Source organism: Hylobates moloch, unplaced genomic scaffold (genome assembly GCF_009828535.3).
Source record: "Hylobates moloch isolate HMO894 unplaced genomic scaffold, HMol_V3 SCAFFOLD_12, whole genome shotgun sequence".
NCBI lineage: Eukaryota > Metazoa > Chordata > Mammalia > Primates > Hylobatidae > Hylobates > Hylobates moloch.
This window is the reverse complement of record NW_026652287.1, coordinates 6,476,677-6,504,438: the sequence shown is the minus strand read 5'-3', so window position 1 is coordinate 6,504,438 and position 27,762 is coordinate 6,476,677. Positions and strand designations below refer to the sequence as shown.

The 27,762-nt window shown below is 44.1% G+C and overlaps 1 long non-coding RNA gene across 1 annotated transcript; it reads right to left on the bottom strand.

Moving 5' to 3' along the window:
• Positions 1–687: 687 nt before the first annotated feature.
• On the bottom strand, positions 688–27,701 carry LOC131380866 (uncharacterized). The gene is made up of 4 exons (XR_009209110.1): positions 27,607–27,701; positions 2,114–2,193; positions 1,601–1,663; positions 688–737 (listed from the first exon to the last, which is right to left on the bottom strand). It is a non-coding gene; the product is annotated as an uncharacterized LOC131380866 (long non-coding RNA).
• Between the last annotated feature and the right edge of the window lie 61 nt (positions 27,702–27,762).

Genomic DNA, 27,762 nt, shown 5'->3' with positions numbered 1-27,762 from the left:
TACCTTTCTTTTCAACCATCTCTAGAACCCTTCAATATGCTTTATGACTTTCCCCTTAATCTGCGCCTGGAGGCAGTACCTGATGAATGTTCCAGCCCCTTCTCCAGTAGCATTTCCATTTGGCATCTCTGGTGCACAAGGAAGTGAGTTCATCTTTGAGGCTATTGCACCACATGGTCAGGAGCACCCACGGCCCCAGAGCAGGCATTCACCCCAGACACAGGGATAAGGAAACCTCTAGTGGAGGCAACACAGCCAGCCCTGCCTTCCTCCTGGCTCCCTGCCCTGTACCACAAAGACTCACACATTTTTGAGGCAAGAACCCGTGTCCTCTGATGCGTGAAAAACCAACCACATAGAGTATCTATGTAAGAGAATAAATCGAAAGGGGATGGCTTCCATCAACATTGCCTTTAGGCATACGCCTGTGCAATTCCAGTGTCCTCTTGGGGGAGCCCCTTCCAGAGGATCTGCTGATTGAGCACCCTGCTTTGCCGATGCCAGCAACTCCTGTGATCTGCTGAGGCCAATGCAGGCACCTGCCAAGGCAGATGGTTGCGAAGAGGTGGTGAAGCATCCCCCTGCCCTCCCAGGATCACATTTCCCCTTGTGCAGTGAAGGAAACAGATACCTTCCAGAGTGAAGCCAGTTCCATTGGAGAAGCAGGAGCCACCAGGTGTCAGCAGCCTCCCTGTCCACGTGGTCTGGGTTTCTTTAGCACCAAATCAGCCAGTATGCTGCAATAAAGTCCTTTCTAATTTTCATATATATTAATTGCACTCCTAATTTTGTGACTTTCTTTGGTAGACTTCATTGAAAATATCCTAAGTCATAGAGCAAGGTTCTATTGCCTTTCCCCAATCCACCTGTGTCCCACCCTTTTTTCCTCACTCCGTTTTCTTACAGAAACTCTCATGTCTGTTTTCACAGTTACTGATAGGCAGGCAGCTCAGCAGGATGGTCATGGGGGTGGTCCCCAAATATGTCCAGATGTGGATCCCCAGAGCTCATGGGGAGCCTGCATGTCTTGCTTCCTTGGAGTTGAATGGAGCCATGTGACTCATCCTGGGCTACGAGTGGTCACAAAAAGTGATGTCCACCACTTCTGAGAGGAAGCATTTAATTGCCCATTGGAGACCCTTTTGAGTTCTTTGACTAATGAGCAGCAGTTTTTGTTTGTTTGTTTTTTTCTGAGACAGAGTCTGAGGCTCCAGCCCAGGCTGGAGTACAGTGGCGTGATCTCAGCTCACCGCAACCTCCACCTCCCGGGTTCAAGTGATTCTGCTGCCTCAGCCACCTGAATAGCTGGGACTACAGGCATGTGCCACCACACCTGGCTGGTTTTTGTATTTTTAGTAGAGACGGGGTTTCGCCATATTGGCCAGGCTGGTCTCGAACTCCTGACCTCGTGATCTACCCGCCTTGACATCCCAAAGTGCTGGGATTGCAGGTGTGAGCCAATGCACCCAGCAGTGAGCAGTGGTTTTTAAGACAGTGGGTGATCCTGTTTTGGGCATGTGGCATGAGGAAAACATAAGTCTCTGTTGCTATAAATTACTGAGATCAGGGTAGAATATTTGTGACTGCTGTATAATCTTACCTGGCCTTACTTATCAGTGGTCCAGAAGATGGAGTCAGACCGCCATCTGTGTTTATCTGTGGACTTTGAACAAGTCATTTAACCTCTTGTACTACTGTTTTGAAGTAGCAGGAGCTAGATTATAAATTATTGTGAAGATTAAACAAGCCCATACACATAAAGGTTTTCGAACAATGCTTGGCACACAGGAAGCTATGATGACGGGAAGGTTTCTTCCTCTCGGGGCTTCATATTAGACAATTCCTGGGCCAGAAGTCTCAGTCTTTACTCAAAGCCAACTTTTCAAAATAGTCTCCTAAAATTTACTAGCCTCTACCTAGGAGGACTGGCAATATAATAATCTGAAATAACAACCAGTGAGTTTTCTCCCCTATTTATTATTATTCTTTCGCCTTCCTTCCAGTTGGGCAGCTACACTCTCTGGCATTAAGTTGCCTCACATAAGTGTTGTTACAGCCCAAAGTAGAGAAAAGACTTTTGAAACTCAAAAGTCTGCCATCTAAAGACACTTACCCTGAGAAGAAGCTCTGGCACGCACGGTTAGGGTACACCAGACGGCATCAGTTGTTTGACTGAACATCTCTTCTGATTCACTGGTGTCCATACAAAACCATGGTTCAGTATTTTGAGAAAACGTGTGGTGAATCAGAGCAAACATTCTGGCCAAAGAAACAAATTCTCCATTTGAAAGGACTTGGGAAGAGCTTGAGGGTGAATGAAGAGAGTGTAGATGTTTACCCAACCAAGAAAGGAGTCCCAAACCCTGCTTTCTCCATTCTCTTGGCACAATGCAAGTAGGTTTGTGGAACCTGACAGCACATGGAACTTCTGTCTCATGTTCTAGATAGAACCCAGGGACCAATCCCCATGTAGTACATCTTGAAAAATGTGCCTGAGCCAGCATCATGGTGTCTTCCACACTGACCATGGTATAGCAGCAGCAGAGGTGCCCAGATATAGAAGTGGTCCTACCATCGCATGGAGCTTCCTGAGTGTAAATAATTCTCATGCATCAAGAAAGTAGAGACTTAGAACCACTGGACTTTAAGATAAGCACAAGGAAAAACAATCACACTAATTAGATAATCAGACAAGGGTAGTTGACTTGGGAATTCTACCATGATGAGATGACCAGACACATGCACACGCACACACACACACACACACACACCCTTCTGCACTATATTAATGTCCTATATCTGAGATACAACTCGATCCAAAAATTAAGTGTGCAAAAATATTGCATTTACTGATATTTTCTGAAGCATTCTGGGCAATAAAAACTCTAAAGACAACCTGAGTCATAGAGTCATACATAAACATAGAAGTTTCCATTCTTCCAGAGCTGAGTTCATGGATGGAAACTCATACCTACTACAAAAAAAAGAAAAATGCTAGGAGCAGCTATTCAAAGAATGACATTTTCTTCATCACACTACACATACATCAAATTAACACATGGCTTATGGAACATGGAAGGTTAAGAAAATAACCTTTAATGTGACAGCTAAATGAAATACTGCTTAAGACTGGTAATGGCAAGACAGTTATATACATTTTGTTCAGTCAATGTATCCAGAAATAGCTCAGAGCTTGAAACTAATACTGGATAAATGCCATTGGCTGGGGAGTTAGTTTGTACCAGGGAAGGCCTAGACTCAACATTTTGCATCCTCTGTTTTGCCTCATCCTCGTGGACATAGAGACAACAAATTCTATTTATTCAGATGTTGTTTAATGGGCCTCTGATAGAAGGGTCAATTTGGGAGAATGTGCTGAAGTCTTGGGTATATTTGCTGGATGGAATATAAGTTTTAATAACCTTAATGCTATATTATAACTAAAAACGTGGCTGACAGAAAGTAGGAGGAGGCCAGATGGGAACAAAAGGAAGAGTGATAAGATATGGAAAGCTCAAGAATCTTCACTTCCTAGAGTGGCACATCAGTGTGTTGCTGAAAAGCAAAGGAACAAGTAGTGGAGATATTAGCACCTTCTGTGGAATTAGGAAGGTGGTACCAAGAAGAACTAAAAGCAATCCTCTCACTCCCTGAAGGAGAGGGGCCATGTGAATAATAATAATAAAAAAAAAACCTCATCTGTCCTATGGGAATCCCACAGGTATTACCTAACATCGATAAATGCTATCATTATGATATTCTGGAAGATAATACTGGAAAATTAAAGACTAAAATTATTAAAAGAGCTTTTTTTTTGGTAGAGAAGAATAGGAGGAATACTGATATTTTTCACCAAGAATTTGTCTGTAATATGTGATTTGTATCATGTATGTTTCATGATAACACATCAAGGATACATCTTATATAGACATAAAAGCACTTACTTGCAAGGATACTACCCAAATTGAACATGATATGTGTTTTCGGAAGTCTACAATTTGCTTTACTCAGAAATAAAATATATTCCAAAATTCCAAAGGAATATTCCAAAATATGCCAAACCTCTCTCAATCTCTCTTTTCCCCCACCCTTCCAATGAGTTAGTTTGGATTTTAAAATATATTGACATGTAGCCAGAAGCCTGGTGATTTTACCTGGGAAATAAATTCTCTATCATTTCACTTTTCTTTCTGATACCACACTACACTTGAGAGGATGACCAGCTGCCCATCCAAAACAGACAAGGCAAAGGTCTCTGGGCCCCAGGGTGATGAGTCTGCCTTTCCCCCAGGGTTGCTGTGGCTCTCAGAAGGCAGCAGAGACTGGTGGGTGGGCAGTCATATGCTGTGAGGTTGGTCACTGGCCCCACTGGTCCCAGGACTCAATGACATAATCAGCTGAGGATGAGAATGGGTTATTCCCACGGGCTCTGGGCCTAAGGAGAAAGAGGCTTTGCCGATTGTGAGTGTGTATGCAGGGGAGGCATCCCCGAGACAGCAGCCCCCATGCCTGGTGGGATGGGTTTGGAACCCAAGTCAGAATCAACCAGGTGGGGAAGGAGGCCCAATGAATGAAGAGTCGGCTTTGCAGAAGCCTCAGGCAGGAGAGGGACAGTATCACCATGGCTTTCTTTTCTTCCATAATCACGTTTCATCTCATTGTATTGATAGAAAAAGCTATAACATTTCAAACTCAATAAATTTTCAATATCGATGTTTAAAGAAGTGTTTTAGCGCCAATATGACAAAGGTTTCAATGTCAAAAATCCACTTAAATATAATTGGAAGATGCAAGAAAAGCCATAGGCCCAAATGTAAAAGGGGGCTCATAACAACAAAAGGACGGGGCATGTCAAAGACACAGGGGACAACCCGAAAAAGCTCTCAAGGACTAAAGTGGAAACAATTGGAGTAACCAAACATAAAGTAAAGGATCCGTGAGTCCCTACTGATATAAATAAATGACTGAACAGATAAATGGGAAGAACAGACAAATCTCCTTTAAGCAAGAATTACAAAAAAATTTATGGAGCTACTCTCTCTCCTTTCTCTGGGAGGTGGAGTTTAATTCTCTCTCTTGAATGAGGGTTGGATTCAGTGATTTGCTTTAAAAAAATTGAGCTGGAAAAGTGTGAAAAGAATAATGTTAGAATGAAGAAATACGGTGAACACTACCCTGAGCAGGTGATCAAGATTAACATCAACAATGACAAGTCACATTGACAATATGTGGCCTTCATAGGATGTGGTGAGAATGGCACTTTATGTCTGTGGTCTTCCACCAAAAACACATAACCTCAGTCTAATCATGAGAAAAAAAAGCAGACAAACCCAAATTGAGAATATTCTATAAAATATTAGTAATACTGGCCCATCCTCCTCAAACTTGTCTTAAGGTAATGGCCAAAAAAGCAAGTCTGAGAAGCAGCCATGAGTGGGCAAAGACGAAGAAGTCATGATGATTAAATTCAATGTGATATTCGGGTTTGGATCCTGAAATAAGATCAGCAGTAAAAAAAGCTGGTGAAATACATACAAAAATTAGCTGGGTGTGGTGGCACACACCTGTAGTCCTAACTACTCAGGAGGCTGAGGTGGGAGAATCGCTTGAACCTGGAGGTGGAGGTTGCAGTAAGCCAATACTACACCATTGCACTCCAGCCTCGGTGACAGAGTGAGACTCCGTCTAAAAAAAAAAAAAAAAAAAAAAAAGCTGGTGAACTACAAATAAAGTGTGGGTTTTATTGAATAGTAACATATCCCCTAAGTTTAGTTTCTCAGTTTCGATAAGTGTATTATTGGATCTGATAGAGTGAAAACCTGATTCTAATTAGAAATACAAAATTCTCTCTTAACTAGCAAGGGTTCAGTAAACTTCACAGATTTTGCTTTTTCTAGGTGGGATGTATTCTTAGCAGCCAGAGCACATAGCATTGATGGAGAAACGGATGTTCCACTCCTTGCCCTTCTTAGCCTTTCCAAATTAGTCTTTGTATTAACTTTGGGCAAACATTTAAAGAAAATCAGTGGAGGGGTGCATGTGTCTCCTTCCAGGACAATCCATGTGCCTGAAGTCTCGCTGACTGGGCAGGAGGTGTTATTATCCCTATTTAATGTGTGAGGACCCCAGGGATCACAGTGGGAACGTGTTTTACTCTAAGTTTTGTATCTGTTGGACCAAGGCCAGTGCTAAGATCTAAGCTCTAAGATCACAGTGCTTCTTTTTCTGCACTGTCCACTTTTTGAGCTCATATACCCGGTGCTTGGTTTGACCTTTGGTTCAATGAATTAATGTCCAAATGGGAGCATCAAATGGTGCAACCCAGGCCTCCTCATCAATCAAGGGCCCCGGAAACAACCTACCCTGCAGCCTCCTTTTCAATGCTTTTTTGGAATATCCTCAAATTCGGTCACTCAGGTGACTTTGCTGAAAAGAACAAATATCTCTTGGGAATACAGAGACTTATCAGTCATTTATACCTTGACTTAGGTAGTTTGATCAGCTTTGTACACCTTGATGAGAGACTGACAGAGAACGTGGCTTTCTCTGAGTGGAAGAGATAGAGGTCATGGTGAGATAATTCCAGGGTCTGGAGTTGAGTGGTGGGTGGGCATTGATGAAGAGATCTTTCGACAGAGTGTAAGATAAGAAGACAGGGTAAGCTGGAAGGAAGAAGTTTAGGAGACTAGATGGGAGTGAAGAAATAGATGGTGAATGACATCATTTTTAAGCCATCCTACACCAAGGCTGCTGGGTTAATCTTAAACAGATGAAGTTAAAAAGGAAAGTGATCATCTGACCATAGGAGTGAGAAGCAGGGCCCAGTCCAGATGCAGTTAGGTAAACAGAGCAGAGAGGTTGGGCTGAGACCACATGTGAAGCACTACACCTGGTTGCTCTGGTAACAGGCATGTCCCTTTTCTCAGGGTGATAATGTTATGCTGAGGAAGAAGGAGTATTCAGAAGTTAACAGTGATCGGGGTCATGGCGGCAAGTAGTCTGTGAGCTGTTTTTTAGGGACAGTTTGGGGGGAAGTTTCAGAGTAGTCTTCAGAGATGATGAAAATGAAAGGATTCACTACAGCCTCACATTGTGTTATGGCTTCTTGGGGCTGTCACATGCTCATCAGGCCCCTAGTCCAGTGAGGGTGGGCCAGGTGTCTGTGACTCCACACTCCTTGCCCCATCCTACCTGTGCGTCTGTGTGAACAGAGGCCTTTGGCTCCAAGTAATGACATTTAGTGAGGGCATTTGAATCATGGAAGACCAACCTTTCTTGATGGGTACTAAATAATATAATGGAAAAGTTTTTAATTATACCATTAATTGCCTAGTTGTTTAATTGTTTGGCTTCCCAGTGGAGTCAGTGTGGAATTTTATTGCCTGTACTTCACATTAGATCATAAAAGGAGAGGAGCCTTTAATAACCACATTAGATTAAGTTAAAACAGATTGATTTTTCCATATGTATTAGTTTCTGTTAATGAAAGACAGAAGGTCTACACTCAACAGGTGATTACCTTTCCACAGCTGAGCTCCAGGAGCTGAGAATCTGCTTAAATTGACTTAGCAGGGCTCAGGAAATGGCATTCTGAAGTTCAAATCTAACACACCACCTAGTTTTGTATGAGCTATGAATTAAGAATACTTTTATATTATTAAATGTTTAAATTAAATTGAAACAAGATATTATTTTGTAATGTATACAAATAACTTAAAACGGAAATGTCAGTGTCTATAAATAAAGTTTTATTAGAACAAAGCCATCTTCATTTATATACATATTGTCTGTGGCTACTTTCACCTTATAAGAGAATCTAATAGCCTTATAACAGAACTATTGAGTATGATGTTATGTTCAGGTGCAACAGAGACCTAAAATATTTACCATATAACTCTTTACAGAAAATGTCTGCCAACTTCTGGATTAGAGAAACAGCTTTTGACATCGCATTTTCTTTCATTTTGAGGAATGATTTCTACATCTCTTTATTTATTCATTTTTTTCTCAGTCTTTTTGTGATGCTATAACAGAATACCTGAGATAGCTCATCTATAAAGAACAGAAATTCATTTGCCCGTGGTTCTGGAGGCTGGAAAGCACAAGAGCATGGCAGTGGCATCTGGTGAGGGCCTTCTTACTGCATAATCCCGTGGCAGAAGGCCGAGGGCAAGTGAGGGCAGAGTGAGAGAGCGCAAGAGAGGGACAAACTTACTTTAATAGAAACACACTCCTGAGCTAGGACATTAATCCACTCATGAGAGCAGAGCCACCGTAACCTATTAAAGATGGCTCCTGTCAATACTATTGCATTGGGGATTAACTTTCCAACATATAAACTTTGGGGGCCACATGCAAACCCTAGCAGATTCATTAAAAAAAAAAAAAAGTAAAGTACACCGGTTTTTTTTTTTTCCCCTGACATTGTACTCAGTACTGTGGCATCTAGAGTAGATAATCCTCCACTCTGACAGTGAGAGCATTATAGTCTGTAGTCAGAGCTCACACACTCAGATAGGCAGCCATACCAGCCATACCAGCCATAAAGCCCATTGCTGGGTCCCCTCATGAACCTAGCACATGTGTGGATGAAAAGTGAATAAGGCAGCCCCTATTCCTGTGGAACTGTAGTCAGCTGGGCGGCCCAGTGCAGTAAAATAGAGAGTTAAGTGAACGAGATAGCATTAAATAACCTGGGGTTTACAGAAAAGTATTAAAAGACTTTAAATTACACTTGAGCCGCTTAGTGTTCCCAAGGTTAGAGTCATTAGAGGGTTAGGAAATGCTTGCAGTTTCACCATGTTACCATGCTCTTTTAGTTCACTCTTCTCCTTATGCCTGGATGAAAGGTCCTTGCTTCTTTGCTTGGATTATTTCTGCCTATCACAGGCACCATGTGCCCTGCGAATTTCCCTCTGACCAATGCAGTTGCAATAAGCCTCTTCTCCAGGTCCTTGTAGCTTGGAGCTATGACCCACATATCACTTGATTAGATCTGGCTCTTTTCTACACTTTTCCTGTGATTGACTCTGAGTTCTTTGAGGAAAAGGATGATGTTCTGTCCCTGTCTGCATTTCCAGGGCTTAGTACAGTTATTGTAACATAGCAAGTGATTAATGTTTTTGATGAGTAAGTGTGAGAAGGGGTCACACATCCAAAGGACTTCAGGGACCAGTCATGTAATATATTTAGAGAACAGTGAGTGGTGAGGACTGTGGGTGGACAGCCCCATCTGAAACGGCACTGGCTCCTCAGCTCCAGCTGCTTCCTTCCTTCCATGGGCGCAGGTGGGGCCAGTAGGATCAGAGTTTCTGATTTTTCAATAGAAGTCAAAAATTTGTGCTGGAAATACTTCCTAATTTAAATTTGACTCTTAAGTAAGTGGACTTTTAGCAAAAGACGGGGGCCAGAATAAGTTCATGACAACATTTCAGCAGGAGTACAACCTGAAGAGTGGCATTAGAGGGACTCTTAAATGTCAAATGAACCATTTAATCCAATCCAGCCGCTGTCTGTTTAATCCAATAGTACTTTTTCTGTGGTCACTCCCTGGCCTGGTTTCAGACAGCTGAGCAAGATTTGGAAGGATGTCACATACAAAATACCCAGCGAGCTGACTGGAGTGCAGTTAAAGAAGTGCCTGAAATATTTCTAAAATAAAGAAAATGCTAATGGTCCTTTTGACTGGTGGCAGTTGACTCCTGTCATTTGTCTTCATGGGCTCATGAAAAGGGGATTTCACTTTAAGCCACATTCTTGACTGCTGTTTTCCTCATCCATCTGCAGAGATATTAAAGTCCCAGCTACACTGAATTTCTAAAGGCCGGGATGGGCATTTGGTTTAATGGTGTTACACCAACCAAGGAAAACAAGGCCATAAAAAAAAAAAAAAAAAGAGATTCTGCTTCCCTAACTCATATCTTGGGGGTCAGGAATAAATGGATGAGAAAAGAAGAAGGAGCAGTTAGAATCATATGGAGCCGAGCTTTGTCTTTCTTGACTTGATGAAACTGTTTTGCAGCTGGTAACAAACCGAGCTAGTGCACTTCTGTCTATATGAATGAGAACCTTCCCTCTACCTGAAACCAAAAAGTAATAACACTAAAATAGCAAACAAAACACAGCATTATTAGGTGCCTGATATTATTATAGGTGTTTCCATTTATTAACTCGTTTAATCCTCACAATGACCCCAGGCAAAAGAAAACACTGTGACCGTCCTCATTTTCCAGATGGAGAAATTGTGATCCAGATAGGCCAAGTCACTTGCTTAACATCACCCAGTCAGTAGGTGCCCAGTTCCACCTCACTACTTCCTCCTGAGGGCAGCGGTTTTCCATTGTAGCAGAGAGAGAGACCTGTGTCTTTAGGGGCAGCACTGAATTGTCAACATAATTTCCCCTCCATCTCTCTAATCTGTATGTTCAAATAAAAAGTTCACGTAGGTTCTAGGTAAACATACTTATTTCCATTGCTTTACTTCACTTTCTTCAGAAATACCATTAAAATATAGGACAGTCATTTTATTTTAAAAGTGGGAGATGACATAAACGCACAAGAACAAAGCAAAGGGAGAGACAATGGCAGTGATGGAATTTGAGAGCTGCAAAATGGATTAAGTAGTTACTGACTCAGCCAACCAAAGACAAGTTAACCCAGCACCGGGGGCAACCGAAACTAACTTAAGTTCATTGTGCAGAGAACCGAAAAGTCTCAGGTGTTGAGGGCACCATGACCAACTGAATTGAGTTGGAGGCATGAGTGTGACAGATTCCTTGAGTCTGTAGACCCTCTGGATACCATCCCCCTACTAGCCTGGATGCTGCCCTGGCCACCTCTGGAGATCAGCTACAGAATGCAGGCAGCCAGGCTCACCAGCTCCCTCTGCACCGCCCTCCCTCCAGGCTGGAGTCTCTGCAGAGACAGAAGAGCCTGGGTGGAAATAGCAAACAAGAAGTTATGAATACTGACAGTGACCCTGAAATGAGCCAACCCAGCCACATCACCCTCCAGAAACGCCCCCCACTTGTCAGGTCCTGCTATTGGACCCAGAGTTTCAGGGAGGCTTTTCAGTTTCTCGCTTTTTTTTTTTTTTGAGATGGAATCTCGCTCTGTCGCTCAGGCTGGAGTACAGTGGCGCAATCTTGGCTTGCTGCAACCTCCGCCTCCTGGATTCATGCCTTTCTCCTGCCTCAGCCTCCCAAGTAGCTGAGACCACAGGCGCCTGCCACCATGCCTCACTGATTTTTTTTTTTCGTGTTTTTCATGGAGACGGGGTTTCACCATGTTAGCCAGGAAGGTCTCGATCTCCTGACCTGGTGATCCACTCGCCTCAGCCTCCCAAAGTGCTGGGATTACAGGCGTGAGCCACTGTGCCCGGCTGGTTTCTCACCTTAAATATGAACAGAGAGCAAAGGGCCCCTGAACACTGGAGGAAAACCTCTAACAGGAAAGACAAAGGTGGGAAGAAAAAAAATACAACAAAACAAAAACAACCTGGAGGAAAAGATACTCAGCAGAGTCAAGAGAGAGTCAAGAAATTAATTAGCAAGGTGTGGTAGGTGGGAGGATTGATTGATCCCAGGAGGTTGAGGTTACAGTGAGATGGCACCACTACACTCCAGCCTGGGCAACAAAATGAGAGCCTATCTCAGAGAGAGAGAGAGTCAAAAAATCCTTCTTTCCTTTTTATAAAGATGTGAGGGTCTTAGAATCTTATTGGGGAGCTTTAAAAAAATATTGTCAGTCGATCTCGTGCTAGATTATTTTAAGTAAGAATCTCACTGCGGTAGGGGCTGGACCTTGGTCTGTTTTTCCAGCTGTCCACTTGATTCTCATGTGCAGCCAGAGTTGGAAATCACTGGTCTGGTCCAAAGTTTCTCAACTTTTATTCCCTAAAACCTGAGCTGTAAACTCATTTCCATATGAAACTGCAGCTCTATATATCAGTGTGGCTGCGGGGCTTGCATCTTCCTCGTAGGCCTTTTGTGAAGATGAAAAATATATGTCAGCTGTAATTATTATCACCATATTTACACAAACGTTTGCACTTATTTATTTCACTGGTGTCTTTTCTACCTATTACTAGATATCTACCTCTAGAACAGAGTTTACAATCATCTCAAGTACAAGGCAGGGATGATGATAACAACCTTTTACTTTGAATAGAAATTATTTTATCTATAAAAAACTACGGCTTGTACTGATGCCTCATAGGGTTCCCACGTCCCTCTTCCTCATCAGGGCAGACTAACCCCACCCCCACTGGTCTAGGGCATCCAAGGATATGCAACAAGCTCATTACCTCTCCTCACCTCGGTTTTCTCATCTGTTAAATGGGAGTATCCACTTCACAGGCCTTTTTTTTTTTTTTTTTTTTTTTTTTTTTTTTTTTGGTGAGGGTACTTTTAGGTAATGTAGATAAAATACTTTCTACTCAAAGTGAAAGGTCATTATCATCATCCCTGCCTTGTCCTTGGGATGATTGTAAACTGTTCTAGAGATAGCTTTTCAATAATAGAAAGGACACCAGTAAAATGAATGAATGCAAATATTTGTGCAAATATGGTGATAATGATTATAGCTGACAGTTATATTTCATCTTCACAAGGGGCCTATGAGGGAGAAACGTAATTACCACATCCATATTTCAGGTGGGGAAACTGAGGTATTTGGCAGTAAGTGACTTTCCCCAGATGACACAACTAGGAGGTGTTGGAGATGGGATTGACCCTGGCCAAGTCTGGCATCCGACTCTGCTCTCGCAATCGCCGTATTTCTCAGCCGTGACAAACCGAGTCTCTAGAAGTGCAGTGCTGAGATTCACAGGTGGAAAAGCCGAAGTCCCTGTGATAGGTGAGATTCGGGCCCCTGTGACCTTCTCCCCGCTGCCTTTATGCCTGAGGATATGTCACAAGGCATTGAACTGACCTGAAAATAAAGAGATTATCTTGGATGATCCAGGATAGCGGATCAGAAGAGGAGAGTGAATCAGAAGAGTCCTAGAGACGCAGCAGAGGAGGCAGGAGCGATTTGGAGGGTGAGAGGGACTTGACTTGGCCTTGCTGGATTTGAAGATGGAGGCAGGAGCCATGAGCCGAGGAGTGTTGACGGCCTCCAGAAGCTGCAAATGGCTCTCAGCAGGCGGGCGCGGTGGCTCACGCCTGTAATCCCAGCACTTTGGGAGGCCAAGGCGGTCGGATCACGAGGTCAGGAGATCTAGACCGTCTCTACTAAAAAATTCAAAAAATTAGCCGGGCGTGGTGGCGGGCGCCTGTGGTCCCAGCTACTCGGGAGGCTGAGGCAGGAGAATGGGGTGAACCCGAGAGGCGGAACTTGCAGTGAGCCGAGATCGCGCCACTGCACTCCAGCCTGGGCGACGGAGCGAGACTCCGTCTCAAAAAAAAAAAAAAAAAGAAAGAAAAGAAAAATGGCCCTCAGCCGACAGCCAGCGGGGAAAGGGGGATCTCAGTTTTACAATGAAAGAAGCTGAATTCTCCCAGCAACCCAAATAAGCAAGGAAGCGTCTTCCCCTGGAGCCTCCGGAGAGAAACACCACCCTTCAGATGCCTTGATTTTAGCGCAGTGAGGCTTATGCTGGAATTCCGACCTATGAACGTGCGAGAGAATAAATCAGCGCTGTTTTAAGTCGCTGGTGGTGGAATTCGTTACAGCATCTCGTCCATCCTTACAGCATGCTTGGGAGTGGGATGGAATCTGTTAACTGCTGGTCTTTCCATATCATAGATGAGGAGATTGAGGACCCTAGGGATTAGAAACTTCCACGAGACACCCCCATGAGACATCCAGGTCTGGTGGGCCCCAGCCTATGGGAGTCCGTCACCAAACCCAGAAACACACGAAGTGACCCACCTGCTCAGGCAAGTGGTATGAGAATTACATGGGCTTATGTGAAAGCTCCTTATAAATGACAAAACATGACACAAATGGGAGTTTGAGATTAATTAAAAAAAAAAAAAGCACCTGTGGGTTTAGTCAACCCATTGTCACCATCTAACAGAAACAAAAAGCACATTTTAGTTTTGTTTGACTAATTTTTTCTGATCAAATTACCATTTTGACATTCTCCATTTACTTAGCCAGCAGGTGTCCAGTAATCACAACTCCCATGCTTTCTGCTTGACACAATATGTACCAAATTGAATCAGAAAAGACTCCTTACCTTAAGGAGTTCCTAACTCCTGGGTGAGAGTCAGAGAAGTGGGACCATCACCCCTATCCTGTACATGGGAGGTAAGAAAGGGGACAGGAAGGGTCTTCAGCCAAGTTTGCAGTTCTTGAAAGAATCCTGTCTGAGACTGTGAGGCTGCAGGACAGAGAGAAGCGGCGAGGAGAAACCAAGAAAGAGCTGGGGTCATACCCCAGCCCTGGCCCAATCTCTCTCTGACATACGGTTTCAGGAGCCCATACATTTCTCTTTGGTCTGAGCCTTTTCTGTTTGGGCTTCTGTCACTTGCAACCAAAAGAGACATCTGTTGAACTCAAAGGATGAGAGAAGGGTATCTGGGAAGAGAAGGAAAATGGAAAATGTTATTCCAAACAGGAGGGAGGATATACACAGAGACCTGTGATCCTGCAAGAACCCAGCGCTGATGGGAAGAACAAGAGTGTGGTCCTTGTAGGAAGCTCACTCATCCTCCACAAGCCCAACCCAGACAGGGAGGGAGGGAGGGAGGGAGGGGCTGAGAGTCTGTGAACAGACACTCCAAGTTCAGTTTGGTGCTAGATGCAGAACTCTGTGTCTCCTTAGCTGCAGTCTGCCTCAGGGACACATTGGATAACGTTGTGTCCTCTAGAAAGAGACACCTTGGGCTCAGGCTCACAGGCTGTTCCTCCAGGAGAGAAGGGGAACAGCAGCAGGCCAACCTGTCCTGGAGAAAGATGCTCTGCTCTGGGCCAGTGGCTGAATATAAACTGATATTTGGTCCTAAACACAGCCTGCAAAGTGGATGGATTTTGAGAAACTTAAATATACAAGAGAGAAAATGTTTATTTTCTTGACTGGGCTGAAGGATGCCCAGATGGTGGGTGGAACATTAGTTCTGGGGGTGTTTTTGGAAGAGATTGACACTGGAATCAGTAGACTGAGTAAAGATCCCTTGAGGGCTTGAATAGAGCAAAACGATGGCGGGTGAATTCTCCCTCTCTCTCTTTCTTCTTGAGCTGAAACATCCATCTTCTCCTGCCTTCGGACATTGGAGCTCCTAGTTCTTGGCTCTTTGGACTCTGGGACTTACACCAGCCACCACCCTCAGCTCCCTTCCCTACTCTATAATAAACGATTCAAACGTTACCTTCCACTTTTTAGCTATTTCATATGAAGAAATCTTAGATGTGGTCAGAGAGAACAAAGTCATAAAGAAAATGAAGTTACAAAGAAAAAGAAGTACATACACACACACACACACACACACACACACACACAGGCATGGGAATTGCACTGGCTCTGGAAGCCTTAGGAATCATGCTGAATGCCCATGGAGAACCCAAAGGGTGTAATGACATGAGGGCATCTGTGCTACAAATGCTGACCGTTCCTTGAGGTTAATCTCCTTCGGCACCACAGGCTTGATTTGGGAATGCCTCCTGCCTTCCTTCTTTCCTGGCAAAGAAAATTACCAGGGACTGAGCCGGGGAAGAATATTAGTGTTAATAGGAACAGTTTATTCCATTGCCATCTGCTGATTTTTAATAAGGGAGCTGCCTAATGACAATGATTTTCTTTAGCCAGGTAGAGAAATGTCCCCACAGAAGGAGCACAGTTGTCACAGAGAGGACTTGAGACTCAGGCCAGGGGTGCATATTTGCTGGCTTTTCTGACACAAGTTTTTAGCCCCAGGGGAACATATTTCCAGCAGAAGTTATGGTGGGGTGGCTGACATCTGCTCTCTTTGCCCACCCAGTATCATTCCCTCTGTCTCTGCAGTTGATAACCCCCAGGTTCCATAAGAAGAAGACTGCAGTCAGGCAGAGAAGGGCATCTCATCTAAAGGGGATGGGACTGAAGCTACTTAGGGGATGGGGTCCCAATAGCACCTCAGCCTTGATTTTCCGAAATAGAGGTTTTGAAATTGAAGCCAGAACATAGGAACACAGAGCCAAGAGTTCATGAGGGGGAGGAAAAGAGGGAAAAAGGGAGATTTCAATATTTATTTGAATCTCTTGATCAAGCGGCACTTAAAACCAATACACAAAACTTTTCAGTCAGTGAGCCAATTAACATTCACATTTATTTTCTTTTTGCTTTAGCTGGTTTGGGTTGAGTTCTGTCACTACCAATACAAGGCAGATCGAAATCAGCAAAATCAATACCAAAGTCACTACTACAAGAGGCAAAGCATTAGGTAAGTTGATGATGGAGAATTCACCGTACCTGGGCTAAGCAGGGATAGGAAGTCTCCAAGGAGGAGGTGGCATTTGGCCAGGATGGGGAATGAGAGTAAAGAGAGGAGAGGCATCCATGGAGAGTGGATAGTAGGGACTGGAACAGGACGGTGAGGAAGTGCTGCCTTGTCAGGTGTCTATACCTCTTATTCTGCCTAGGACAGTGGGATATATGCCAGTTGTCCTAAGACTATATCAATGGGCCCTGTTTACTCTGCATGGTGTCCTGGTTTGGTTGGTAGATTACGTGATCACTCTGCTGATGGAACTTGAAAGAACCCAAGTTCTTTCTTGATAGCCTAACCATGGAGTCACCAGCGCTCAGGTTCTCAGCCCTATCCAGGTATCCAGGTATCCAGGAAAGGATAGACACACACACACACACACACACACACACACACACACAGAGAGAGAGAGAGAGAGAGAGAGAGATATTGATGCTTAACTCGGGCCAGGAGTTAGCTCATTTTGGAAGCGTCGAGGGAAATCTGCCTTCCAGAGAAGAGCGGGACATGAGGGACATGTTTTCTGTAGAAAGGATGATTCAGTTGTGAGTTGTGTGCTTGCCAGAGTGTGCCTTTTTGAGCTAATTACTGTCTGCTGATAAATTACAGGGATTAAAAACAAGAACAAAATGAACTTAGTTCAAGGACACATGTCAGAAACAGAACAATTAGCATTCTGAAAGGTCCATTAGCGCGGGAGACTTAGAAAAATCTTTTCTTATACACTTCTACTCATATTAGGTGTTTCAAAAACAGGATTAGAAGAATTTGCATGTTGGCTGGCAGTGAAATTGCACTTCCTGAATGAAGTGTGTCCTGAGAGACCAGGGTCAGAGCTTGGGAGAGTGTCTGGTTTTACAAAATGTAAGCTTTGCTCAGGCTGCTGGTGTGCGTTTGTGTGTGTGTCTGCGCGCATGTGTGTGTGTGTGTGTGTGAGAGTGTCACTATTTTTGTGTGTGTGAAACTATGTCATTCTGTGCATATGCCGCTTCCTCACTAAAAGAATGTTGCACTGTGCTGTATAAATGTGTAAAAATAGCCGGGCGCGGTGGCTCATACTTGTAATCCCAGCACTTTGGGAGGCCGAGGCGGGTGGATCACGAGGTCAGGAGATTGAGACCACGGTGAAACCCCGTCTCTACTAAAAATACAAAAAATTAGCCGGGCACAGTGGCGGGTGCCTGTAGTCCCAGCTACTCGGGAGGCTGAGACAGGAGAATGGCGTGAACCAGGCAGGTGGAGCTTGCAGTGAGCCGAGTTCGCGCCACTGCACTCCAGCCTGGGCGACAGAGCGAGACTCCGTCTCAAAAAAAAAAAAAAAAAGTGTAAAAATAGTTTTGCACCTAATGATGAATATTATATTGTAATGTGCATGTAGTCCTCTCTTATCCTCCATTTCAGTTACTCATGGTCAGTCACGGTCTAAAAATATTACTGACAATAAGATATTTTGAGAGAGAAATAGAGATAAACCACATTCAAATAACGTTTATTACAGTATGTTGTTTACATTGTCCTAGTTAATTATGAGTCCTTATTAATCTGTTCCTGTGCCTAATTTATAAATTAAACTTTATCATAGGTATGCATGAACAGGAAAAATACATGGCATGTATAGAGCTTGGAACTATCCTGTTGTCAAGCACCCACTGTGAGTCTCGGAGCGTTCCCCTGTGGTTAAGTGCAGACCACTGTAGTGTGCACTAACAGCGTCCAGAAACTATGTTTCAAGGATTGAGAAATGCTCCTGAGAATTCAGAAATGTTTGCAAATCCTCCACACGCTAGGTAATTGAAATGATTTTTCTTCTTTGAAATCCTGCCCCCTGGGTATTGAAACAGCTCCCCGCTTTCCCATAGCCAGACCACATCCGTCATACACAGACTCCAAACACCTGCAGGGTGGGGGCGCTGCCCAGGGCGGGCCAATCAGTGTGTGCCATCCCAGTGCAACAGTGATTGGCTCACGAGTGGTCATGTGACCTACTGAGCTCCCGCTTTCTCAGCCCTGCCAAGGGGCTAAGGCATTGGGAAATAAGCACGACCATAGGTCTGCAGGAGCCCGGGGTTTCCACACAGTGACTTCGACCTGCCTTTTGCGGCTCAATGCTGTAAAGCCAAGCTTGTCTCAGGCTCATCAGACTTGGGTCACAGAAGCCAGTTCCTTATGAAACAGGCCGGGAAGGCTCAACTACTGATAACTTACAGCCCTGTTTTCTCGTGAAGGCTTAATTAATTGCAGCAACATTTTGGGCATTGATTTTTTTCCATGTAGCTTCAGCACATGAGTTAGCCGCTCCTTTGCAGGCAATGCGTTGCCACGTGTCTGGGGCAGTCACATAACAGAATCAGTAAATTTGCCGCAGTCTCTTCTGGTCTGAAGGTGGCAGCCCAGAGGTGCTCCTGTTGGATGCACATTCATTGCATCTGGAAGAGAGCGGGAGTGCAGCCTCTTGTGTTAAAGAAGTCTCAGCTTGGGACATCAGCTTGGTTCTCTCAAAAACTGGTGACTGCTTACTGGCCTGAAGGAGCCGATGTCCCTGCCACTGACCCTGAACGTGACCTTGTCAAACCAGGGGAGTCTGAGGCTGTTTCTCCCCGTGGGCAATGCAAAGGACCTTGCTTTAGTCCGACTAGAGCCAGCTAGTGTTCCTTTTCTCAAATCCTTTTAACAAATTTTAAGTGTACAATGTGGCACTATGTCATACAGAAGATCTCTAGAACCCATTTTTATTGCATAACTGAAACTTCATACCTGTTTCCCCTCCCCCATCTCCACAGCCCCTGGAAACCACTGCTCTACTCTCTGCTTCTGTGAGTTTATTGTAGATACCTCAGGTAAGCAGCAGTTATTTCACTTAGCATATTGTCCTCCAGATTCATTTCTGTTATTGCACACTGCAGAATTTCCTTCTTTTATAAGGCTGAATAATATTCCATTGCATGTATATGCCATATTTTCTTGATCCATTCATCCATTTATGGATATTTAGGGTTTTTTCCAAATCTTGGATATTGTGAATAATGCTAAAATGAACATGGGTGTGCAGATATCTCTTTGTGATCCTGATTTCAATTCTTTTTTTTTTTTTCATATACCCAGAAGTAGAGTTGCTGGAATATACAGTAGTTCTATTTTGAATTTTTTTGAGAAACCTCTATACTTTTTGTAGTGGCTGTACCATTTTACATTTCTTCCAACAGTGTACCAGAGTTCCAGTTTCTCCATATTCTTGCCAACACTTACCTTTTATTTTATTTTTACAATAGTCATCCTAGGAAGTGTGAGGTGATATTTCATTGTGGTTTCAATTTGCATTCCCCTGATAATTAGTAAAGTTGAACATCTTTTCATATACCTATTGGCCATTTATGTATCTTCTTTGGAAAAACATATAATCAAATACTTGGCCTATATTTTTTTTCTTTAAAGACAGAGTCTCACTCTGTCACCCAGGCTGGAGTGCAGTGGCACGATCTTGGCTCACCACAGCATTTGCCTCCTGGGTTTAGGCAATTCTTGTGTCTTAGCCTCCTGAGTAGCTGGGATTTCAGGCACACGCCACCATGCCTGGCTTTTTATTTTTTATTTTTATTTTTTGGATTTTTAGTAGAGACAGAATTTCACCATGTTGGCCAAGCTGGTCTTGAACTCCTGACCTGAAGCGATCTGCCTGCCTCAACCTCCCAAAGTGCCGAAATTACAGGCATGAGCCACCGCGCCCAGCCCTTGGCCTATTTTTAAATTGAGTTGTTTGTTTTGCTATTGAGTTGTGGGAGTTTCTTATATTTTTAGACATTCAATCCCTTTCAGATATATGGTTTGCAAACATTTTCTCGTATTTTGTAGGTCACCTTTTCACTTTGTTGCTTGTTTCCTTTGCTATTCAGAAGCCTGTCAATATGACGTAGTCCCACGTGTCCATTTTTGCTGGTGTTGCCTCTCTGCTTTTGGTGCCACATCCATACACATATCATCAGCTGATCATCTGCAAGGGTGCCAAGAATACCCAATGATGAGAGGATCTCTTCAACAAATGGTTTTGAGAAACTGGATAGCCACATGCAAAAGAATTAAACGGGACCCTTATCTTACGCTGTACACAAAAATCAACTCAAAATGAATTCAAAATATAAACATAAGATTTGAAACTGTAAAACGCATAAAAGCAGACACAGGAGAAAACTTCATGACATTAGTTTTGGCAATGATTTATTGCCTCGAACGTTCGTTGGACACCTTGAGACAGGAAACAACCTCTTATCATGAGAGGTCAGCAGCTTCGAGAGGTCTCTTGCTTACCAGAAAAATCAAAGATTCATCAAATAAGTCATCAGTTAAATGCTTAAAAACCCAGATCTGTGCCATGGTGGGATCCTCCCTGATGGGCAGTCTTACAGAGCCTGAGACAGGGACAATTCAGAAAAGAGAGGAGAAAAGAGCTAGACCTGAAATATTTCTAGGCTGTAGAATGCTCTAGTTGTAGGTACTGAATTCAGTGGGTATTACTATTTCCTAGGTGTAAACCATGGTTCAACTGTTAGTAATCAATGACATCAATTTACGGATCACTATCATTTTTAAAATGCATGGAATAGAATAAAATATATCAGGGTATATTCTTGGAACAAAGGTGTATATTCTTAATGAAATGTTGGTTTAAATTGTATAGGTGTTTGTATTTGTGTTTGTGTGTGCATGTGGGGGTGGGTAAATCCTAATGTAAAATGTATTTCTTTTCCTTTTTTTCTTTTAAAGAGATTGTCTTGCTCTGTTGTCCAAGCTGGAGTGCAGTGGCTCCGTCATGGCTTACTGCAGCCTTGAACTCCTGGGCTGACGTGATTCTCTTGTATCAGCCTCCTAGGTAACTGGGACTGCAAGCGTGCACCACCATGCCTAGCTAACTTTTTTATTTCTATACATGGGGTTTTGCTGTGTTGTGCAGGGTAGTCTGGAACTCTTGGCCTCAAGGAATCCTCCTGCCTTGGCCTCCCAAAGTACTGGGATTACAGGTGTGGGCCACCATGTCCAGTATTATTTCTTATTATGGATTATGATGAAGAAGCTAAAAAGTACAAGCTTAATCTGCTGTTCCTAACCCAGTCTTTCACGGTTTCCAGGAGTCTTCCCTTTCTCTTCCAGCTCATATTATCTGCTCCGATCTCTGAATATTTTGAATCAGCCAATTGAAAGCCTAGGTTTGTATTTGTATTTCCCTGCACTGATTTTTGTTAGTCTGCATAAAATTTCCATCAATTGTTCAGTCGACAATTGTTTCCTATGAGTTTTTCCTCTCCTACATGACTATTCCTCTTTCCAGTGGCTCTGGTATAATATAGAGCCCCATAGCAGGATTCCAAGCAGAAATAACCTCAGGCCAACCTGGAAAGTAATCAAGTGGAGCATAATATATACCCTTATCGCATAGACACAATTACATATGGGGCATGAAGGAATATTTATCATTACCTCAAAGAAATATGCTCCTTCGCACTTTTCTTGAAACACCTGGTCCACGCTACTTTTTGTTTTCCCACTTGGACAGGGACTTTGGTAGAAGAAATACTTTGCTCTTCCCTTAGGTCTGCTCATGTGCAATGATAAACAGCATCTAACACTCAGCTTCTGTGACGGGGGCAATAGGGAGAGGTGGGGACTGCAGGACACCTGCCACTCAGTAGGCTTGGAGTCCCAGTGGCACTGCAGCATTGGCCTTTCCGAGGGAAACCACAATTGCATATTTTTATTAAAAATCTTCCAATTTGCAATTGTTGCCAAACACTTCATTTTCTAAATACTGTACAGGATAAACAAATACATCTGTAGGCCGCTGGGGTCTCAGGTGTGCCACATGCAAACCAACCCACTGCTGGGCACATGCATGACGGATGCTCCCTGACCAGACTGGAGCATACCAGGGACAACCCTGGGTTGCAGGTGACCTCTAGGTTTTTGTCTGGAATGAGATATCCTACTACAGGAACATGAGTCTGTGGATAACATGCATCATCCACGTTTTGCTCTGATGCTTTGATTCTTAAAGGAAACCACACAAGAAAAACAGATTCATATTAACAAGGGACTGTAGAAACTCTCATCAGCATCTAGCTGTTCATCTGGAACAGATTATTATCCAGACATTTGTTTTCATCAGGGGCACTGCTTTTGTTAAACTGTCGGCTAGTGGCTTCCACCTCTCCTTCCTCCCTAGATACATGATCTCTTTTTATGGTTAAAAGAACAAACATGTATTCCCCACCCTTGTCCAGCCCTATTTTAAACAAGTTCTGAAAATCACCTCAGTTTCCTCAACCTCTTGCTTTCAGCTGGGTTTGGTCAATGAGTGGTGCCTGCAGGTAAAAGAGCAGGAAGAGAGGGAGAGATCAGGGTGTTTACGCCCCACTTTCCCACCCCGTCGCTGGATGGTTCACTGAGAAAGAAGACTCTGCAATGGAGATTAGTGTGCAGGATGCTTATTAGGGAGTGACTTCGGGACCCACTCCTTGGAAAGGAAGAAAAGGAAGCAGGAGTGGGCAGAGGGAAATATTGAGCTGTGAAGCAGGCCCAGAAAAGCATGGCCAACTCTGGAGTGAGCTTGGGAGCTAGGATGGTCCTAGCGATTTCTGCAAGGTGGTCTGAGATGGTCAGGCCTTTATAATCCCAGGGCAAGTCACTGTTTGTGGGCCCGCTGGGAAGGGGCTTGCCCTTGGAGATGATGACTCTCAGCAGCTCAGGCACTCCCTGAAGGGGCTGCAGCTGGAGTCTGCATTCAGGACAGCACTCCCTGAAGCTGCCGCAACACACCTTTCATCAAAAGAGGGTCTGGACAGCAGCATATCAACGTGCCTACCACGCTGTCTGCTTGGCCACAGGTGGCAGAGCCTGAGTTGTTTTACCGGAGACCACAGCTCCTGTTGGGTGTCCAGATCTGACAGTTGCAGCTCCCTCCGGGCTCCACTCACGTATTCCTTTCCATTATCTTCTGGCCCAGAGCTAGTGGGCTTCCTACTATCACCCTGATGTGCTTCCCTGTCCCTTGTTTTTACCCTCAAGTCTCCTCTCATCTATGAAAATAGTCTGTTCCCTACACTCTCATCACTTTCCCCTTTTTAGTGCATCATGTGTTCCCTGCCAATACTCTGAAAGATTCACAATTCAAGGATCATTCTATGTACGGTTTTTCTGTATCATTGCAATGAGCAGAAAGGTGTAATTGTGCATATTTGGCTGCATCTACACACAAATTTGTTTGCAGATAAAACTGCTGTACTGAAATTGGTCAGTAACCAGATATTAACTGGATGTTGAGCTTCTTTCCTCTTTAAATTAGTCCATGTCATAGAGACAGGATATGTGTATTAGACAGATAGGCTAATGTCCTGGGTAACAACCATCCCCCACCTATCAGTAGCCCAGCAATAAAAGCATGGGATTTTTTGTTTATTTGTTTGTTTTTTAATATACAGCCTAATGCTCTTGTTTCATCTCTAGCTGCTTTCATTCACAGCCCTCTCTCTCACATGGTGAGTCAAGGGGTCTGATGTGTTCCCTCTTGTAGCTTCATCATAGTCAACACATGGCTTCTAAAGTCATTGCAAAAAAGCAAGAGTATGAGAAGGAATCTCTCCCTGCTGATGGATTTCCTCTCTCCCAGATGCCCATCTCTTCAGCATAGAAAGTCCTTATCTCTGAAGTGAAACACACCAGTCTGCACACATCTGCACCACAAGGCCCTGTCCACACGCACAGGGTCTGCAAAGAGAAGCCCTCAGATGGCTAGTGATGACCCTGCGTTATAGAAGAGACACACAAGTAGCTGCCAATCATCCAGATTTCTCTGCCTTGCTGTGTGAGCCTGTATTGTTGACTGGTGATGCTTATGATTTTCAAGGAGAACAAACTGTATAAATCTTTCCCTAGGACTTTAATTGCTCAACACCTGGGTTTATATTGAGGCCAGAGTGAATGACAGTGGCTGTTAATCAAGTAGCTGGCAAACTGCAGAAGTTGAATTGGTCCAGGTGAGGTTAGGCCCTTAGGCAACCCTAAGAGAACCACCTGTGTTTAGGGAGTAAACCGTCTCTGCTATCCTTGCCCCTGGTCCAACTAGTTTGAAAATCCCTACAATAAACGTGTTTTGGCTGCAGGTACTAATGATGATAAAGCCCAGAATAAATCAGAATCTCTCATCCCTATGGAAAAAACCCTCCCAATTCTTCACTTCCTCATTTATAAAGGGGGGTTATAGCCACACCCACTCCCATCGTGCTGTTTTGAGAGGAATGAATTAGGTCATTGGTACAGACGCTGCACAGTGGGGACCAATGCACGGCAGTAGCTCCAATCACACCTTCCCAGAGGGGACCCATCCCAGGACACTCAGGGTAAATGAGCCTCCTAGAACTTTGCAATATAGTGACTCTGAAATAGGTATTATGCTTGCTGTTGTTTTTAATGTTATTATTAATAGACAGGCAATAAGCACCTCCAGGGAATACACACAGCTTCATGTCCTATCCTTACAGAATTCAGGGATCCCAGGGATGGCACTCTGGGTTGGCCAGGTGGCATCCATCCCGGCCCACTCTCCCTGCCCATGGATCCCTTCTCTCCCAGATGTCCATCTCTCAGCATCTCTTGGTGCTAGTGCATGGGAATGAGGCCTGCAGCGAGAAAGTTTGCTTGAGACTTCTAGGCATTATTAACATTCCTGAAAATAGGGAGGGATGGAGAGAGAAACAGAGAGAGAGAGGAAGAAGAAAAAGGAGGAGAGGGTGAAGAATAAGGAAGAGGAGGAGGAAGAAAGAGGGAGAACACTTGGGGGCTGCAAGCAGGTGAATATGGTTTATTCAGCAGCTCTCTCACACCGCCCACCTTCATCTCAGCTGTCTGTTCCGGCTCTGTGGCTCCTGCCACCCCAACGCCAGGAGCTGCTCTTCCTGGCCTGCAAGGCCAGCTCTGTCAGGGTTCACAGCTTAACTCTTTCACTCTCCAGGCACACGCCAGTTCCTGGCTCCCAACTGCCCACCTTCAAGGTGGGTAGCTCTCACAGGCATCAGCAGTTTCATACTCTCTCTCTGGGCACCAGCACCTAGCTGTGCCATGCCATGCTGTGCCGTACAGAGCTGAGCCAAGACCAACAGCACCTGTACAGCATCAGCAGGTTAGTTATATCTTTAACAGACAATAGTGGCGTAGATCCATGCATGAGCTTACACAAACAGGTTATATAACAAGTGGAGGTGTGCGCCTGCTCACCAATCCCGCGGAGTCATGCAGGCCTGATGTCTGCCTCGGCCTAATTCTTGACCAAAACACATCCATGTACCTTATACAAGCCCACCCCAGAACCACTTGCCTCTTGTTAGGTGAGAAAAATATTTGCCTGGTGATGAGGTAACCTTTAGTCAGATATAGCATCCAAGCACACACACACACACACACACACACACACACACACACACAAAACACACACACACAAAAAACAAACACACACACACAAAACACACACACAAAACAAACACACACACACAAAACAAGCTCACACACAAAACACAAAACAAACACACACAAAAACACACACACAAACAAACACACACACACACAACAACACACAAAACAAACAAACACACACACACACAAAACAAACAAACAAACACACACACTAGTGGAGGAGCAGATGTATACACCAAGGATTACAGCACAGATGGTAAGTGGTCTGGCAGAGATGAGCTCAGAGAGTGGGCATCTGACGTAACCTGACAAGTCAAGACAGGCTTCCTGGAGGAGGTGGACCCTAAGCTGAGACTCAAAAGATGAACAGGAGTCATTGCTCTACAGTAGAAGACATGGATGCTGGGAACAACTGCCAGGCAGAGGCCATAGCATCTGTCTAGGCCTAGAGTGGGTGGATGATATGGTTTGGATGTGTCCCCACTTAAATCTCATCTTGAATTGTAGCTCCCATAATTCCCATTTGTTGTGGGAGGAACCTGGTGGGAGATAATTGAATCATGGGGGAGGTTCCTCCATACTGTTCTCAAGGTAGTGAATACGTCTCATGAGATCTGATGGTTTTATAAGGGATTTACCCTTTCACTTGGCTCTCATTCTCTCCTGTCTGCCACCATGTAAGATGTGCCTTTCGTCTTCCACCATGATTGTGAGGCCTCCCCAGCCATGTGGAACTGTGAGTTCATTAAACCTCTTTTTCTTTATAAATTACCCAGTCTTGGGTATGTCTGTGTCAGCAGTGTGAAAATGGACTAATACTGTGGGGGAGGAAGTGCATCTGTGGGGCTGGAGATATGGCAGGGGTCAGGTCACTAGTGTGATATCTGAGCCAAGGAGCACAAGCTTCAAGGGCACTTTGAGGGGTCACTGAGGTGTGTAGAGCAGAAGCGGGGCCTGGAGAGACCTGTGATTTAGAATGACCAGTCTGGATGCTGGGGACAACTGGGAGGATAACATTGTTAATATAATTATATTCAACTTTTGTACAGCACTCACAATATGTGTCAGACATTGCTTTAAACATTTTAGATACATTACCTTCTTATGAAAATGTATTTTGTGAGATAGTTACTATTATTATCATCTCACAAGTGAGGAAATTATAGAACAAAGAAGTTAGGTAACTTGCCCAGGGCCACACAACTAGTAAGTGGTAGAACCAGGATTAACCTCAGACCAGCCCCAGAGTATTTGCTATTAACTACCACAGCGCTGCACCACTCCCAAACCAGAGGGAGCAGCAGGTTGGATGCAGGTGGACCCCATCCTAATTCCAACCCTCCAGTAGGCGTTCAGAAAAATGAAGTACCCAGTATAATCAGTCATTGTTATTAAGTGTGCTTTACGTCTCAGGCAATACACACAAATCTCTCACGTGAATTTGTTATTTTGGCCCTCAGGGCAACTCTGTGGGATAGGGGGAGGGTTATTGTTGCTGTTTTACAGATGGGGAAACTGAGGCCCAGAGAAGTTAAGTAACTTGTCTAAGTTCACAAAGTTACCAGAAGATTGTGGAGTGTTCTTCCAGGGACAGTTATCTTGTATCAGGAAGGAGAGATGATTACTTAGGAAAGCCCAAGAAACAAGAGGTATTTGAAAGCTATAGCAGTTCATCTGGGGTTGATCTGGGAACATATAGTAAAAAAAGAGCTAAACTGCAAGGCACCAACATAGAAAAGCCCACCTGGTCTCTCTTCTCAGGGTGGCTCCTCTCTGTCTCTCTGCCTCTGCCTCTTGGCCTAGCCCAGCAGGGCAGCAGGTCCCAGGTTCTGTGACATCACAGTGCAGTGCCCACAGCTCACTGTTGGTTCATGCCATTGAGATTATCTGATTGGCCACT